Raw genomic sequence first — 18594 nt, 5'->3', positions numbered from 1 at the left:
TATGCAGTATAGAACCACTCTGGAGATGACAGAAACATTTTTCAATATAGAAATTTTACATTGCCCACATCAAAATGGTTTCTTTGGTGTTGTCAGTGTTTAAACTAAGAAGACAAGTAGATATTTCCTTTCAAGGAATAATTTGGATCACACAGAAATGATTTGATCTAATGAACCAAACTAAAGTGTCTAAAGAGTATTTGATAAACAGATGGATCCATTGAGAAGACAAGGTGGGTGAGGTAATATCTTTTATTGGACCAACTTCATTTGGTGAGAGAGACAAGCTTTTGAGCTTACACAGAACTCTTCTGCAGGTCTGGGCAACTTACTCAGAGTGTCACAGCTAAATGCAAAGTGAAATAAATTGTTTAGCATAAGTAGTTAACACACATTTTGAGGGACTGTTCAAGGTGAAGTGACCTGTTAACAACCCTCCAGTCATAGAGAGCAAAGAGGTGGGAGAGGAGTAGATGGGAGTTTGTTATAGATTGTTGTAACAATCCATAAATCCAGTATCTTTGTTCAATCCATGATTGTCAGTGTCTAGCAAAGTTATGAATTTAAGCTCCCAAGCTCATCTTTTGAAAGTAATTATTATTGGGGCACTTAATACACTGGATGAGGTACACCACAGGTTTTGATAGGCATGTGTAGGACCTGGGGATTTTGAAAGGTGTATTGATCATAGCAGAGGAGATATGACTGCAGGTTTTGCATCTGTTGTTCTGGCAAGGTCGGGTGTCACTTTGAGCTGATGTGTCCTGCTCTGTGGTGACCATACTTCAGATGATGAATGTGGAAAGGTTGGGAGTTGTTTGAAGGCCAGAAGAGGGGATTCAGGAAAGATTTATTTTAGGATATGGTCCCAATTGGGTATGGACTGTGTTGTTTAATACCCCATACGGGTTCCAGTGTGGGGTGGTAGGTGACAACTAAGGGTGTGTGATTGGAGGGGATTTATTTCTGTAATGAACCAGGTTCTCTTGGAGTATTTGGGTAGCCCATTCCAAGACGTGATCTACTTTTCTGATGGTGTGTCCTTGTTGGGTGAAAGTGGTTTTGACTGTGTTGAAGTGTGTATCCCAGACTTTCTCTTTGGAGCATATTCTGTGGTATCTGAGTTCCTGACTGTAGATAACAGATTGTGTGGTTAGTGGATCTATGGTAGTAGGTATGGTGATGCATGGGTTTCTTTTATATAGTTGTCTGTAGGGTTCCATTGTTGAAACTGATTGATGCTAGTGTGGGCGTGTTCCAGAGTATAATGGATAGGTGGTGGTTGTTGAAGTTGTGGTAGAAATCTATGAGGAAGTTTAAACTGTATGTCCAGAGGATGAAAATATCAGGGTCTCTCAAGTGTATCATTGATTTCATGGTCCATTTGTCTAGATATTCTTCTTCAGGGTGGCCCATCCTGGTATCCATGCACAGGCTCTGGCTACCTCCAGGCCCTGGGGGTGCCCAGACTCACGCTCCACCCCCACCCCAGCTCTGCCCCAGGCCCCACCCCTTCTTCCAAGTCCCGGCACTGCCATTTCATGAGCCCACTCCACTCCTGCCATGCCTCTTCCCGCCCAGTTTCATCCCCTTCCCCAAACACCATGAAACAGCTGATTGTGGCGGGGGAGGAGTTGATCGGCGGGGCTGCCGGCGGATGAGAGCTGCTGGGATTGAGGTGGGAGCTGGCTGCCGGAGGTGGCTAACCACCCACTAATTTTTTTCCATGGATGCTCCAGCCCTGAAGCACCCACAAAGTCGGCACCTGTCTACCCAGGGCTGTTGCCATGGTTTGGACAAAGAGTTTGTTGTTGAATGTAAAACTTCTGTAGGTGAGAATGAAATGGATGAGTTTGGCAATGAGTTCGAGGTGGATATCTGAGGGTTCTCCATTGTCTTGAAAATATGTGAGGCAGGCACATATGCCATCGCTGTGAGGGAAGTTGTGTAGAGGGAGGTGACATCCATGGGGATACGGATGGTGTTTGGAGGGAGTTTGTTAATATAGCAGAATTTCTGAAAGAAGGCAGTTGTGTCCTGCAGAAAGCTGGCCCTTTGTGCAGTGAGTGTTTTAAGGATGGTTTGTATGAGTTCCAATACTCCTCCAGTTCCCTTGTTTGTCTATATTAGGAAGCATGTTAGAAGGCCCCTGGGTGGATTCATGTGGGATGAGTTTGTAGATTTTCTTTTGGGGTGGTTTGGGAAGGATTTGATGATGTCCTTGAATTCCTGGGTAAATTGTGGTGGGGGTCTTCTTTGAGTTCTTTATAGTAGTTCGTGTCGGAGAGTTGTTGGTTGGCCTCGTTAACATAGTCATGAGGGCTGAGGACTTTGTCTGCTACTTTTAATCCTTATCTGGTGGTTAGATTTCAGGGACTGTATAGCTGTACTCTTAGCGGTGGAAAGATTCTGATAGATGGGATATTTGTTAAAGATGTAATGATAAAGAATGTGGTTTCATCCACTTTGCAGTGGCCAGTCAGATTATTCTTTTGTCTTATGACTGTCGGTAATGATGTGGTAATTTTGTTTGTATTTCTCCTTCCTAATGACTGTGAAACGGCATTTCACACTGTCTTCATGGGCAGATTCCCACCGTCCTCCATGGTTGTGATAAGAATTTAATTACTCCAAACTCTGAAGCTTGTATTCAGACGACCAGGCCATGCCTCTGGGTTTGATTACACTGCACATATTTTGCTAGCATAGCTCTACTGCTGTAGCTATTCTGGCAGAGCTCCCTAGTGGACACACAGCTTATACAGGCAAATGGAGTTTTTTTTTTCTGGCACATCCCTTAACGACCAGCTATACCAGCAGAAGTAGTCTTTTGCCACTATTACTGCAAAAGGGCTTTTGTCCAGCATGGTTTTGTGTGATTTCTCTCCATCAGACTCCTCCTCCCACCCCTAGTTAATGTAACAACGCTGGCAAAACTTTGTAGTATAGATCAGACATCTGACAAATGATGCAGTTCAGTATTGTTCCTTTCCCCCACAGCTGCTATTCTAATAACTCTAGGGCTAAAGATGACTTATTTCATTAGTGTACTCACCTCACTCATTGATGACAATGTTTCACAGGTCAATTAACTTCTTAGAAGTTCCTGTGGAGGTAAGCCTCAGGCACATAGGGTCAAATTCTCTCCTGACACAACTCTGCTGACCTCAAAGAGTCCATAAACTTCCATAGAGTTGCACCAAATGAGAATTTAGGCTGGAATCTGGATCACCAAATCAGCAAATTTGTGATCTGCAGGTAGGGTGAACTTTATTCCTTGTAAGTGTGTGTTTTTTACCTGTGCAGTTGCAAAGCCATTGTCCAGGGCCCTTTTCTGACCTTGTGGAACTCTCCTCCATGCATTCCTGGTCACATTGTACCATCTCATGGCATGCAAAGTCATTCATAAACCTTATGTCCTGCTTATTCCAAACATGATGTGATGATTTCCACAGCTTTTAAAAATATTGTGCTTTCCTACCTACCTGATTTCCTAGTGTAGACCAGACCAAAGCAAAAGGAACCCTAATGCATATGCTATGGGGCTGTCTATCATTCAGACAGATGTGGATTGAGGTGGACATGAGTTAAAATAGTACTCGGCTTCAGCAGATAAACCTCAGCTGAAAATTATATCTTAAGTTATTTACCAGTTAAACTGGGTTTAACTCCACCATAAAAACTTTGGTTCTTGAAGTTTGCAATGATCACCAAGTGCATGATTTTATAAAAATGAAAGAGTAGGCTTATGCCCAGAACAGAGCAGTGGTATTTGAAGCTGTCCGAATTCGGAGCCAAAGAAGGAATAGCTTGTTGCTGTAGAGAGCAATATATGAACACAGAAGTCTGGACCCTATTTCCAGATACATTTAGATAAAAGCAAATTATTGATATGGCTCAAAGAATGCTATACCTCCATTCCACCTAACCACTCCTCCCTTTCTCTCCTGCTCCAGTCCCCTCCCTCACTCCCTCATCTGCCAGTTCATGTATGTCTTCTATTCTATTAGTTGCGCCCACCCTAACATGTTACATGTATGTAATATTGTCTAGTTTTGTACTGTCTCATCAAGCAGCTTTGACAAATTATAAAAGTATGTAACTGAATAATTCACTGTCTGTTCTTATTGAGAATCAAACCAAAACATTAATTGCAAAATGACCCAGTACATGTCAGAAAATAGTGCATCAGAAATTTTATCACAAGTTAATCCATATGACATTGCCCAAGCCCAGGATCTGTTATTTGGTCCTAAGGCTGAGCACTGTACCCCTACAGCCCCAAGGCCAGGTTTACAGTGGTGTTCAGTGTCACCCAGCTCACCAGTTATACAAATCTCTAGATACTATGGTTCCTAGCTGCATTCTCATACCTGAACCAGGTGCTCTTTAAGCACCTGCCTTTCTATGCTTATGTGGCACCTAATTACCCTAAAAAGCTGTCAAAAGCACCTAAACGGTATACTTGGGAGCCTAATTGCATCTTTAGGCACCTAAACATGTGTGTATATCTGGCCCAGGTCTCTGCCCCTCCCTATGGTGTTGGGAGCTGGTCTCATGGTGATCTTGAAGTGCTTCCTCTGTTCAGATCTCTCGCTGTTGAACACGGGCAGTATCTGGAGCAGAAAGATGATTGGAGCAAGTGAATATGGCTCCCAATACCATAGGAGGGGAATCAGAGAGCAAGATCACCACCAGGCCAGACAATAAAGTAAGGGCAGGAACAAGAGAAAGGGGCTAAACCAGTATTAGTCTGATTTAGGAAAAAAATTATGTTCCCAGACTGAGACCAAGCATGGAAAATTACTTCCTGAAAGACATGTTTTTGCTACACTTGTGGCCAAGAACAGAATGACACTATAATGCCGAACATGTATTAAAGTTAAGAGATGTGAATGGAACAGAAAAATGTTTTACTGCTGCTCTGGACAAAGCTGAGCTGTTTATTTTCCAAATGTGATACTGTGATTTCATGATCAAGTTTTTATTCTAATGGCTTTATTTCTATATAGGAAATAATGGATCTTGAGTCAGATATTTTGTCCATTATTCACTGGAGCAGCAGAATAACAGCTGCACTCCATACCACTATCGATTAGCTGCATTCTGTCTGGTATACAGTACAGACCAAGTCAACACTTGCCACGATATCCATACAAGAGCTTTTTATTTGTAGAACTATATTAGGTCATATCCTCAGACAGTGTAAATCGGCACAGCTTTTTTGACTTCAGTGGATCTGTACTCATTTACATCTGCCGAGGACCTAGCCCATTATATTGTAGAATCTCTGCCTAATCATTTATTTTTCATAGTTCTCTGTATTAAATAAGATTTAGCTATCCTGCAAGCTGACTCTCTGCACTAGCTTCATTTGGGGAAAAAAGCAATTCCTGACTTTGTCTAAAGCACTGGAAATAACTCACTGTTCTTGCTTTCACTACACTTGAATCCAAATGAACTGTGGTAAAATTTAGCCCCTCAGTTAAATGTTCCGTTTTCAGTGTCTCTCTGTGGACTAGTTTTAGGATTAGTCATATGTACAATACTGTAAAAGCAGCCATTCTTACCTGTGGGGCACACAACATTTTATACAATGATCTGCATTTTGAGGATCAAAAGGCACATTTTGTCCTGGAAACTCACTAAATTGCCAAAGGTATTTAAAATCTCACAAACTGTATTAATAGTTCCCATGGGATCTTTACCCAGGCAAGAGGCTGCAGCAAATGCGAAGGATTAGCAGGAGTTAGAGAAATTCTGCAGAGGCTATTTTCTTTTCTAGGTACAACTTTCCAGAGACACCTGCTCTAAGAGAGCCATGCTCTAATGGTTTGTGTATCACACAACTATGCTATTTCTTTTGGAGTTGTTTATACATAAGAGCATAAGAATGGTCATATTGGGTCAGACCAAAGGTCCATCCAGACCAGTATCCTATCTGCCAACAGTGGCCAATGCCAGGTGTCCCAGAGGGAGTGAACCTAACAGGTAATGATCAAGGGATCTCTCCTGCCATCCATCTCTACCCTCTGACAAACAGAGGCTAGGGACACCATTCCTTACCTATCCTGGCTAATAGTCATTCATGGACTTAACCTCCATGAATGTATCTAGTTCTTTTTTAAACCCTGTTATAGTCCTAGCCTTCACAACCTCAGGCAAGGAGTTCCACAGGTTGACTGTGTGCTGTGTGAAGAACTACTTCCTTTTATTTGTTTTAAACCTGCTGCCCATTAATTTCATTTGGTGGGCCCTAGTTCTTATATTATGGGAACATGTAAAATAACTTTTTCTTATTCACTTTCTCCACACCACTCATGATTTTATATACCTCTATCATATCCCCCCTTAGTCTCCTCTTTTCCAAGATGAAAAGTTCTAGCCTCTTTAACCTCTCCTCATATGGGACCCCGTTCCAAACTCCTAATCATTTTAGTTGCCCTTCTCTGAACCTTTTCTAATGCCAGTATATCTTTTTTTGAGACGAGGAGGCCAGATGTGTATGCAGTATTCAAGATGTAGGTGTACCATGGATTTATATAAGGGCAATAAGATATTCTCCGTCTTATTCTCTATCCCCTTTTTTATGATTCCTAACATCCTGTTTGCTTTTTTGACTGCCGCTGCACACTGCGTGGACGTCTCCAGAGAACTGTCCATGATGACTCCAAGATCTCTTACCTGATTAATCGTAGCTAAATTAACCCCCATCATATTGTATGTATAGTTGTGGTTATTTTTTCATATGTGCTTTACTTTACATTTATCCACATTACATTTCATTTGCCATTTTGTTGCCCAATCACTTAGTTTTGTGAGATCTTTTTGAAGTTCTTCACAGTCTGCTTTGGTCTTAATTATCTTGAGCAGTTTAGTGTTATCTGCAAAGTTTGCCTCCTCACCGTTTACCACTTTCTCCAGATCATTTATGAATAAGTTGAATAAGATTGGTCCTAGGACTGACCCTTGGGGAACACCACTAGTTACCCCTCTCCATTCTGAAAATTTGCTATTTATTTCTACCCTTCGTTCCCTGTCTTTTAACCAGTTCTCAATCCATGAAAGGATCTTCCCGCTTATCCCATGAGAACTTAATTTACGTAAGAACCTTTGGTGAGGGACCTTTCTGGAAATCTAAGTACACTATGTCCACTGGATCCCCCTTGTCCACGTGTTTGTTGACCCCTTCAAAGATTAGTAAGACATGATTTCCCTTTACAGAAACTATGTTGACTTTTGCCCAACAATTTGTGTTCTTCTATGTGTCTGACAATTTTATTCTTTACTATTGTTTCAAATAATTTGCCTGGTACTGACATTAGACTTACTGGTCTGTCATTGCCAGAGTCACTTCTAGAGCCCTTTTTAAATATTGGCATTAGATTAGCTATCTTCCAGTCATTGGGTACAGAAACTAATTTAAAGAAGCATTACAAACCATAGTTAATAGTTCCATAATTTCACATTTGAGTTCTTTCAGAAATCTTGGGTGAATGCCATCTGGTCCCGGTGACTTGTTACTGTTAAGTTTATCAATTAATTCCAAAACCTCCTCTAATGAGACTTCAAACTGTGACAATTCCTCAGATTTGTCACCTACAAAGGACGGCTCAGGTTTGGGAATTTTCCTGTCGGCCTAGCTGCCACCTCTCAAGGAGGTGGATTACCTGCATTTACGGTAGAACCCCTTCCATTGGTAAAGGTAGAGTCTTCACTCAAGTGCTACAGTGTAGACAAGCCCTTCGTTACAGCACCAATAAACATCAGAGGATAGAGCCTTTCTCTTGTGCAACCTCTGTGGTGTCCAATACACTTAGACTAATTTTTGTTGTTCTACCAAGCGGATGCCTATTGACTCTGTTACTTTTTTGGTTTGGCTCTTGAGCCCCTGGCAGCTGCTATATCTGGATATCCAAGGCATACAACTGTGTTCTAGGGGGCATAACTTGATGTTACATGCAGATTATGTCCTTCTGTGTGTCTGTCTAAGACAGAAACCACAATGCCAGTCCTTTTTTTTTTGCTAATTAGAACATTAAGATTGATATCAGGTTACAAAATAAATTGAGAAACATCAAAACTATTGGAAATCTGGTAGTCATATAGTTGGTCTTTCAGTGGACTTTCCATAGGCAAACTGATACAATTGGGTACCTAGGTATAAAAGCACTGGCCTATTTTGAGCCTTCTGAAGAACTAGAACTGAGAGTTTTAATCCATAGAGAACATACAAACTGACAATTTTTTGGAGAAATTGTACAGAATATAGAAATAACAATATGAGAAATATTAACTAGAAATAGGTATGTTTTGTAGAATATCTCCTTATACAGCAGATTAAATTTGTAATAGATATGTCTAAAGTGTATACAATAAAAATATAAAATGTGAATGTTACTGAACTAGAGCCAGTGCATTTTGAATTAGACATCTAATAATAATGAACTCTACTCTGAACAGTGTGGCAATGGAATATAACACAAAAAATGCATGCACCCAGAGCAGTCAACAATAACACAAGAATGCTAAGGCATTCTTTGGCATTGGAATATTGTATTGAGGATTCATCTTGTCATGAGACTGATATAATTAGATACACTGAAGGACATTGACATCCTAAGAATTTAAAGCATTAGAAAAACTCAAACATTTTATTTATTTTCAGTTAAAAAAAAAGACGACTAATAGAGGATCTAGTTAAAGCAAATACAATTTTAAATGGCCCATATGACATTGTTATAGACTATATTAATCATAAATCTAAGGAAATGAGGATGCTTATTGAAAGTTAAAATAGAGGCATGTTAAAATCAAACTAAAGAAATGCTTTTTTTTCTTTTTTTTTACATGAAGTACTCTGAATTCTATTCATCAAAGTTGTTTAGGCTGCAGCACTGTGGTCTTTGAAAAATGATCATACTATATCTTGGGGGAAGGAGTTGAGAGGTTTGTAAGGCAAAACCCCTGCAATAAATTTCCTGAAATGTATGCCTGCTTGTACCGAAGATAAATATAGTGGTTTAACTTTGTGAAGTAGAATCTTGACACCAACTAATTGTTAGTTAACTAGCATCTAACTTTAATATGCAAAATATTCAAGAGAAGACACTACATTGAAAAAGTCAGAATGAGATCTACACAATAAAAATAATTTTGCCCATAAATTATTGAAGGTTGCAGGGGACTGACATTTGTCTCTTTGAAAATCTCTCTTCCCTGATGACATGATTACTGCCCCAGTCTACACAGAGCAGATAACACTTTGAAAGTGTGAGATAGAATGGTGAGAGCAGGCAGAGGCCATAACTGATCATTCTTGGGAAGCTGGGCGGGAGAAGCAAACTTACAGAATTAAGGTTCAAAACCTTTTTTTGGAGCTGCACATGTAGAGAATTGCAGTTCTAGACAGGAGATTGTGCCTCATCAGATTGGTTATTCTGATAAAGTGATGATGTTTTTTATTATGCTATATGGCAGTTGCTAAGCCCTCATAAAATACATGGCCAACTGGAATGATGCTAAAATGCCTTTCAAACATGACATCATTCTGAGCCAAGGTTACTTTTATGGCACATGGAACATGACCTGCTAATTTACTCAGATTGCAGTTTTGTTTTCCATGGAAAATAGACTTCATCTTTATCCAATGTAGCTCCATGCCCAAGGATGTTATAGTACTTCTGTGACCACTTATTTTGACCACTGCCAGATGTACTGCTATCTGCAAATTTACCTGCCATATCCTGAAGACCTTGTATTAAGTTCCAGCATGCACTTGGCCCCCTTAATCCTGCAAACAACAAATCATTAAGATAGTGTTAAACCAATTTTATACCTGCTTTTTAAACTAAAGTGTGCATCAAAAAGTTCGAAAACACCATAAAATAGGCAGAAAACTCATTATATTGTAAGTCATTGAGTATCCCATAGACAATTATTTGTCAACGTCAGTTTCTCCTTCATAACTTAAGTTCCAGGCATATTTATATCTTTGACTGTTGTGTAGGTTCACAATAAATGTAGCCCACAGTGGAACCTCAGCGTGAACGCCTGCAACCCCTGAACTTTTGTGTGTGAGCATTAAATCTAGATCCAAATTCAGATCTGAATTTTTCAGTTAGCATTCTATAATGGGCTGAACCAGAACTCCCAAACTGTGCTTTAAAAACAAACAAGCAAGCACTGCTCAAATTCTGAGAGCATTTAGAATCTAAAACCAAACCCAGAGAACTTGTTAGTTGGGTTTATTTCTGGTTCATTAATGTGCAGAATCTTAACAATTACTTGGAATCCTAATGAGCAGTTCTTTTGCTTCGTTATGGACAAACAGGTCCACATGACATTTCTTTGAAGATATGCCAGTTTCTCAGGATGCCCAGGAGTGAGAGTCACTGTGTTACCCCATGCCTCAGCTAGAGAGAGATTTGCTGGTACTAAACTGAGTGTCTGCTCCTTCTTACCCCAAGTCTGTTAGCCACCTGAACAATCTACTCAGAGCTCTACTAAACTTTATTTTGCCTTGCAGGTTAACAGTAGATGGATCTCAATCCCTGAGCTCCTCTGAAAGCATCCTCCTATAGTATCCAGTCCTTAACCACTGGACACTCTCGGAAATTACCCAATAAGCTGTGCCCAAATAGACAGTCAGCTTGATTGCTACAACTCAGGATTGGGTTCTTTATAACTTTACAACACTGAATACATGGATAGTGAATCAACCATAACCAAAGGTTAAGTCTTAAGAGACAGTGAGCAAAGATTGCAAGTGGAAACAGAAATGGTTATACATATAAAACAAAACATACGATACAATCCTAGGTTTACACTGATGAAGGATTACATTTTCTATTGAACAAAGTTGCTTTTCTCCCAAGGATTCAGTCTTTGGGCATAGCTACACTTGCAGATGTAGAGCGCTGGGAGTTAAGCCTGCCTTCAGAGACTGCAGCAGGAAAAATGCTGCAGAGTGTTTACACTCAGCTGGAAACACACTGGGGTGGCCACATTAGCAGCTCTTGCAACGCCACAAAGAACTGTGCATTGTGGTTGCTATCCCAGTGTTCAAGTGCCTGCAACATGCTTTTCAAATGTGGGGGGTGGGGTAGAATGTGACAGGGAGTATGTTTTGTGTATGTGGGGGGAGAGACAGTGCGTTTTGGGGATGCTGAGAGTGTGTCAGCACGCTGTCTTGTAAGTTCAGACCCCTCTTACCCCCGCCTCGCTCTCACACACACATCAAGCAACATTCCACACTAATATTTTGCTTTGTTCCCAAGCACATAAGCATGCTGGCTGTCAGAAACGGAGCTTTGATGGGGCATATCCGCATTCCTACAACCGATTCCAAAACAATGACAAGAGTGGCCATTTGACTTAAGGGGATTATGGGACGTTTCTGGAGGCTGATCAGAGCACAGTATTGCAACACCTCATTCACACTGACGCTGGGGGGTTTCAGATGAGGCACAACAAACGTTATGCTTCTCGTGGAGGTGGATTACCAGGAGCGCTCCAGCTGCAGAATCCAGGCGCTCTGAGTGCCTTGCCAGTGTGGACGGGTTGGGAGTTAGGACACCTGGGGCTGATTTAATGCGCTCAAACTTGCTAGTGTAGCCAAGTCCTTTGACAGAGCTGCTAGTTTTCGGGCAAAACCAAGATCCACGTTTTTATTGGTCTCCCACGCCCTTCCAATGGTTTCCTGAGGAAATGGATACCAAAATGGCTTTTTGCTTCTCCTTATTTCCCCCCAAACACATTGTCTTGTCCCCAGGCCAAGATGACCCCCAGTGGTTTTCTTCCTGCTGTGCTGGCTCCAAGATGACTTCACATCCTCATGTTGACTTGGCATGTAAATGTAGCTCCTGTTACAATTGGCTTACAATGCTTAATTTGCATCAGAGACAGGGATAGGTGAATAGATGTACTTTGTCTGTGAGAAAACCTGTTTGTCAACTCTGCCTTGTTGCATAGTTTAAAACATATTTTCAATAGGAACATATCTCCTTTCAATACTGTATGTATGTATAGCTTGCAATGCCTGTGTGTCACTGGCTTTCATTAGATACCTTACAAGACACTCTTTATGGATAAGTATCACGGACGCCTTGTGTTTAGGTGTAGTGAATTTGTCAGGCCTGATGTGAGTTGCTGACACAGTAGTGAACCCTTTGCCAATGGGCACCAATGGGCCTCTGTGTCACAGAAGCAAATTTGGTGCCCAAAGAAATAGGGTGAGTAACTTGTCAGCTATTTCCTGAGGTTCCTAGATAGTGAGAATGCAACAGATTGTTAATGCAAGTGTTTGACTGAAAATTGTCAAATTATTTTAAAAGTAGAGGAGAACACAATGTGACAAATGGGAATGACAAAATACATCCTGGCTGGTCAGTGGAGATAATATAAGGAGGACTAAAGGAAGCAATTTCAATACAGGCCAATTTAACAATAGTCTAACAATGTGAAATTATTACATATAAACATATGAAGCTTAATAGATACCTAAGCATTTCTGTTTATTAAATTATAATGTATGATGGCATGTAGTAGGATTAAAACTAGCTTAAACTGACCAAAAAAAGCTATATTTTTAAACTTTTATGGTTGACTCACAGGGCCAAATTCTGCTCTCATTGACAACTGAGTGAATTACTGAAGGTTGCCTGCTGTTCTTGCTGCCCATCTAATTCAGCAGAAGTGAGTACAGGAAATGTTTCCTCTGCTGCTGTATGTGCCACCACCTGACTTTTATCTCATTCTGGAGCCTTAGCTGCCCCATTGCAACACAGTAATGGGAAACTTGTCCATGACCACTCTTTAAACCCTTCCTTTGGTTGGGGAAGGCAAGGGTGGGCCAATTAGCTGTTGAGAGTAGATAGAACAGGCCAAAGTCCTCCCCAAAGATTCAAAAAAGGTGAGGGAGACTGGAGTTGGAGTCTTCATGGATGTTCTTGCAAACAGTGAAGAGTTTTCCTTTCAGGCTGAAACAAAATACCAAGAGAAAGAATAACACATTTAGCGGTCAGCCATTGAAATAGTTACAGCTTAAAGAAAACTTTTTCAACATAAATAAATAGAAATTTAGAGTAAGGTCATGGTGAAAAGTAGCATTCTGTACAATTGTATTGTGACATTTTGCACATATTACACCAGTTCTCTTTCATCTGTGCTTTAATTTGGTAGAATCTGTGCTAAACTTCTTTTTCTGAGGTTGGTGATAAGCCTCTTGGTTTCTCTTCCTTCTTGAGCAATGTACCAAGGATATGCTACAGCATATGCTGCAGCCCCTGCCTGATCCCAGCATGATAGACAAGTAGAGATGAATCCTAGAAGGAAAACCTTCTTCTGCACCTGCTGCCGTGTAGAATTCCTAAATAGAGAGCTCTGCTGGGTTTGTGCCCAGAGGGAAATTCCATCCAGTCCAAGTAGGAATTGCCTAGGCTAGATTCACCTGGGCAAGGAGAAAGCCAGCTTGTTCAGGAAAGGCAGAGAATTGACCAGTGGCGCCCTTCTCGAATGCATGAATGTTAATAGAAAGCAAACTTTGAAGGGGTACTGATATGGCCAAGCTGAATGAGGGAGAGTGGGAAGGGATAGCTCAGTGGTTTGAGCATTGGCCTGCTAAACCCAGGGTTCTGAGTTCAATCATCAAGGGGGCCACTTAGGGATCTGGGGCAAAAATCAGTACTTGGTCCTGCTAGTGAAAGCAGGGCTGGACTCAATGACCTTTCAAGGTCCCTTCCAGTTCTAGGAGATAGGTATATCTCCTATTATTATATTAATGCCTTAAAAAAATGGAAGAGAATATTTGTGGAAAATTTTTGCCGGGCTCAAACCTGTAGCTACTTATTATACGTGTATAAAGAGGAGCCCATGGCATTTACATATCAGCTCTAAAATATGGCAGACCTTTAAATACCAAAATTGTATCTACTGACATGTCAGAAGAGCTCTATATCCAAATGAGTCACATCTGGTGGGTGTAGAGCTCCCATCAACTTCAGCAGAAATTCCGAGTCACCACTTGCTGTGTTAGGCCCCTGGTTTGTGTGCTGCACAGCAGTAGCTTGTGTTAAGTGTCTGAGTGTTAAAAGTGATGGGGAAAAATTAATTCATTTAGTAATTTGTAACACTGCAATATTTGTATTAAAGTCCCCCGCCCCCTCCTCCGTAGATACAAATTAGATTACAAAACATAATTGTAGCTCCGATATGAGATTAATCAAGAATATTATTATATAATGTTACTTGTGAACAATTAAAACCTTATAAAGTTGAAAACAAATATGAAGGAAATATGCATATACATATAATGCTAAGGTTGGGAAGAGCTTAATTTGATTAGATGAATGCATTGAAGATTAGAACTATAATAAACTGAAATCACGGCATAGCTTAGATGCATCTGTTTGTTTCATACAGTAATTTAATAAGATCTCTGAAGCATGCTGAAGAACAACATAACACTTTTATCATTTATTTTCTTCTCACTTGAAGTAAACAGAACCTGGGCAGAATCACAGTTACAAGTTGTGGGGTATTTCAGGTGTTGGGGTTGAGATGATGTTCGATCTATAACTCATCATATGTTTCCAATTAAAAAAAATGTCAGGAGCTTGATAATTAAAATAAATTAAACACACAAAGTATAACTAGTAAGATACCACTGATTATCATCATATTAATCAGTGGCTGCTGTTGGAGTTTCTGTCTCCTGAAAGAGTCTAGTGGTTTGAGTCATTTTACCTAAGTCTAAAATGGGAACTTCCTCTGAAACCAGTAAGTAACACAACTGCATTTTTAAGATTGCAGCGACTTCAGGGTTCTTCAAGGTTGAGGAACTCACTGTATCCTAGACTCAGGGCTTGTCTACACTACTGCTTAAGTCGATGTAGGTTACGTCAGGGGTATGAAAAAGCTCCCGGACCCCAAGTGATGTAATTTACATCAACTTAAAGCGGTGTCTACACTGTGCTATAATGCTATCCCGCTGACATAGCTTCTGCCTCTTGTTGAGGTAGAGTATGATGCCGACAGGAGAGCACTCTCCTGTTGGTATAACTCATCTTCACCAGATGTGCTACAGTGGTGCAGCTGCATCGTGTAGACTAGCTCTTAATAAACTACACGACTGAGGGAACAAGGAACAAAACGAGCTTTTAAAGCTGAGTGAATTTCAGTGGGAGTTGTGGCAGGGGGAAATTTTAAGCCCCTAAGTCCCATTTTCAAAAAGGACTTAAGAATGTAGGAACCTAAGTCTCACATGCCTAAGTATTTAGGTCACTTTCGAAAGTGGGATTTAGGAGTCTAAGTCACATAGGGGCTTTTGAAAATGCTCTTTTGTGAATCCCAGTCTGACTTTCCAGAATTGTCACAAAAAAACAATATGTATGATTTTAAAACCATCTCTGTTCTTTTCTCCTGTCAAATTCTTCTCCCTTCCCTTCTGAAATTCTTATCTCCTTTCCAAACCCCCCACAGTATGGATTTCACATTTTATTTCCAAAACTAAATAGGGAGGAAGAGGCTGGAATTGTATATGCAGATATGCTGTTTGGCAATAATTCTGGGGACAAGAGTTGTGCTGACTTGCAGAGAGGAAGAGGAATTGTAGGAAGGAGGGAGATGTTTAAAAAATAAATAATTTTGATGCCAGCGCCTTTGCTTTTTTCACTGAAGAGAATGAAGAATCTAAGACAGCATCTCTTTTATAGCAAATGGATTGAAAATTCTAAGTGCAGAAGTAAGTTTGTGCATAAGGATTACTGTAACCAGTCAAAATAGAGAGGAATATTTGCATTATAGCTATAGAACATACAGTGAATATGCAAATATTAGCACCCCAACTAATTATAGCACAAATAATAACTTAATGGGGTGGGAGGGGAAGGGCAACAGGAACAGTACAGTTATGCGTCAGTAGCCATACAACATTGGTGTACTCTGATTGTCTGAAACAATAATATCAGAATAGAAATAGAATTCTGTGGCAAAGCCAAAATACTCAGCATTAGTGAATTGCAAATAGTCAAATATTTATTAAGATATGAAGTGAGTAAAAACAGGAATAAAAAAAACATGGTGTAAGTGTTGATGAACTGTGGATGGACAAAAGTATACACTATTACTGATGAATAATTGATCATCCATACTGTGTGTTTAAACTACTTTCTGTCATGAGGTCACCTATGTATCTTTAGTGCTCACTTGATGTGCGATGTGTATGCTCGCACATGATATCTAGGGCTTTGATTGGAATATTGCAATCTACCCTCAGTAAGGAGCACTGTGTAGGACTCAGTCACAGCTTAGTCCCTGCTTCCACTTCGCTGCAGAGGGGAAGGCAAGCTGAACCAGCCCTTTTGTCTGGCACAGCTTGCTTTCCTCTCTCCACTGAGTAAGCTGTGTTGGCTGGCGATGCAAGGGGGGAGTCAACACCACCTCTGCCTGGCCACCACTGCATGTGATGGCAAAGATGCGGTTTATCTGCTCGTTATTTGGATGCCTCCTCTACAAGGTAGGGGGAGGAATCGGCCCAGATTAGGGTGGGCACAGGGATGGTGCATGCATTACTAAGTGGATCTCCTTTCCAAAATTTTCTGCAATCATTGCAGCTGCATAAACCACTATAGAAGAGCTTTACTGATGCTTGTAAGGAAAGATTCAACATTTCTTTTCCGTGCCATTACCCATGAATACTTCAGTAAACTTCCGGCACCAAGCTCATGTACTTGGGCTTTGTGTGGGTAGTAGGATTTGACTTAAAGGACCTATGCAAATTATTTTGCTTTGCATGCCCTAAGTTCTCCTTTATTTATTATTATACAGCAATGTGCAACAAAAGCAACATCCTACTCCAAACGTATTCCCTGCTGCTACAGTCTTCATAAAGTCGGTTTCAACATGTTTTGCAAATGTTTCCACTTCTTAACAATACAGATTTAAACCAGCAGCCCACATCAGCAGCTTGTATACAGCCTTGATAAATGTCTGTGAAAAGACAGACCGATGCTTACATCATAGCTGCTTCTTTCTGTGATAACATTTAGTCACTTAAATCCAGAGGCATAAGGGCTGTGTGTGTGTGTGCGCGTGCGTGTGCACATTTATTTGTGCTGAAATGCTGTATGCTGCGAACTGGTTGACGAAGTTACAAAGCTCTGTGGGCCATGAGCTATCTTTGTTCTGGGCTGTCTACATGCTAGAGAAATTAGGGGAGCCAGCTGAGAGGAATCATAATGGAGTTGTGATGCTAGGGGAGGGATTTTCAAAAGCACTTAATATTGGTCTAATTCTGTTCCAGCTGAAGAAGCTGATAAAAGTAAAGGACACCAGATTTATGTGGAACATAAATAACTTTAAGACTAAAATGTATGATGTCTTTTGGAATTTGAGAGGTGTGCTGGGAGTACATGATGCCTAGTCACCATGTAACACAGCAGGGGCCCTTGTCAATGCTTCAGGTTGCTACTAACATATGCAAGTTACAGTCATAATAACAGGGCTGCAAATGGGAGTTTATTTTTTTTTCATCTTTACCGGACCTCAAAAACATTCATAAATGGGTGAAGATTGAAACAGGTTCACATTTTGAGTGGAAAGAATCAACCATGATAGACTGAATTGTCATTTTTAACACATAATAAATGCTATAACTCATTACTTTATATACAGCACCCAAAAGTTTCCAGGTGTCTCTCAGTTTAAATATGAAACCCAGGTCCCTGTCTGAAGAACATACAACTTAGTTTCAGACATGGCACAACTGTGGGAGTAACAAAAGAGCAGGGTCAGCTTAATGAGAAAGCACAGGTGCTGCAGAAATAAGATTACTCCTGTTACTCCTCTAAGTCTTGTGCTCAGCATGGTGAAGCAAATATACCTATAAATAAAATTATATTCTACTTATTTTATGTGGACATTGTATTAGAAGTGGGTCTAACAGAGGGGTTTGGATGCAAATAGAGAAAGAGCCTAGTAATAAATAATTATCTATAATATTTTTATTAACTATAATCCAGTTTTAACTCTTTACCACATTAAAAAAAACAAAAAACCCTTTCTTGCTTCAGGTTACACACAGCACAAGTGAAATGCAGTGCATACAGTGATGGAGAAAACATGACATTTTGGCCAAGAATAATAGGGCCAATCGCTACTGTTCAGAAACATTTTACAGAATCCCTACATTGTCAGCACAAAGAAAACATGACCTCTGTTTTAAAAGATCTGAGCAAAGACCACAAAAGCATTAAAGTGCTTAATATTCGATGTATGCACATCAGAGGATTGAGAAATGACTCTGTCCATATTAAGAGTCTCTGGAACTACATCCTATAGTGAAAGCCTAGCACCAGTGAAGGAATTGAGAATTTTGCCATCAGCTTCATTGCAGCCAGGATTACACTCTTTGTATTTACTATTCAAAGCTTATATCATGAAGTCATCACTTCTATCTTTTTAAATAGTACTGCCAATTATTTATTACACCCACTATTATTTCTCAGTTTGCTCAAGAACTACAGTATGTAACAACATACACTAAATGCTTTCCATTCCAGGTTTTAAAGAAGTTGCATTATACTGCAGGTCTGA

General features: G+C 40.2%; 1 protein-coding gene across 4 annotated transcripts in view; it reads left to right on the top strand.

Annotated features, from left to right (window-relative positions):
• Window positions 1-18594, top strand: part of CCSER1 (coiled-coil serine rich protein 1) — a 1155265-nt gene that overhangs the window by 299933 nt on the left and 836738 nt on the right. The gene's annotated exons all lie outside the window — the stretch shown is intronic.

This window comes from Gopherus evgoodei, chromosome 5 (assembly GCF_007399415.2).
Source record: "Gopherus evgoodei ecotype Sinaloan lineage chromosome 5, rGopEvg1_v1.p, whole genome shotgun sequence".
NCBI classification, from domain to species: Eukaryota; Metazoa; Chordata; order Testudines; family Testudinidae; genus Gopherus; species Gopherus evgoodei.
Note: the sequence above shows the minus strand (reverse complement) of the source record. Positions and strands in the feature narration are given on the sequence as shown.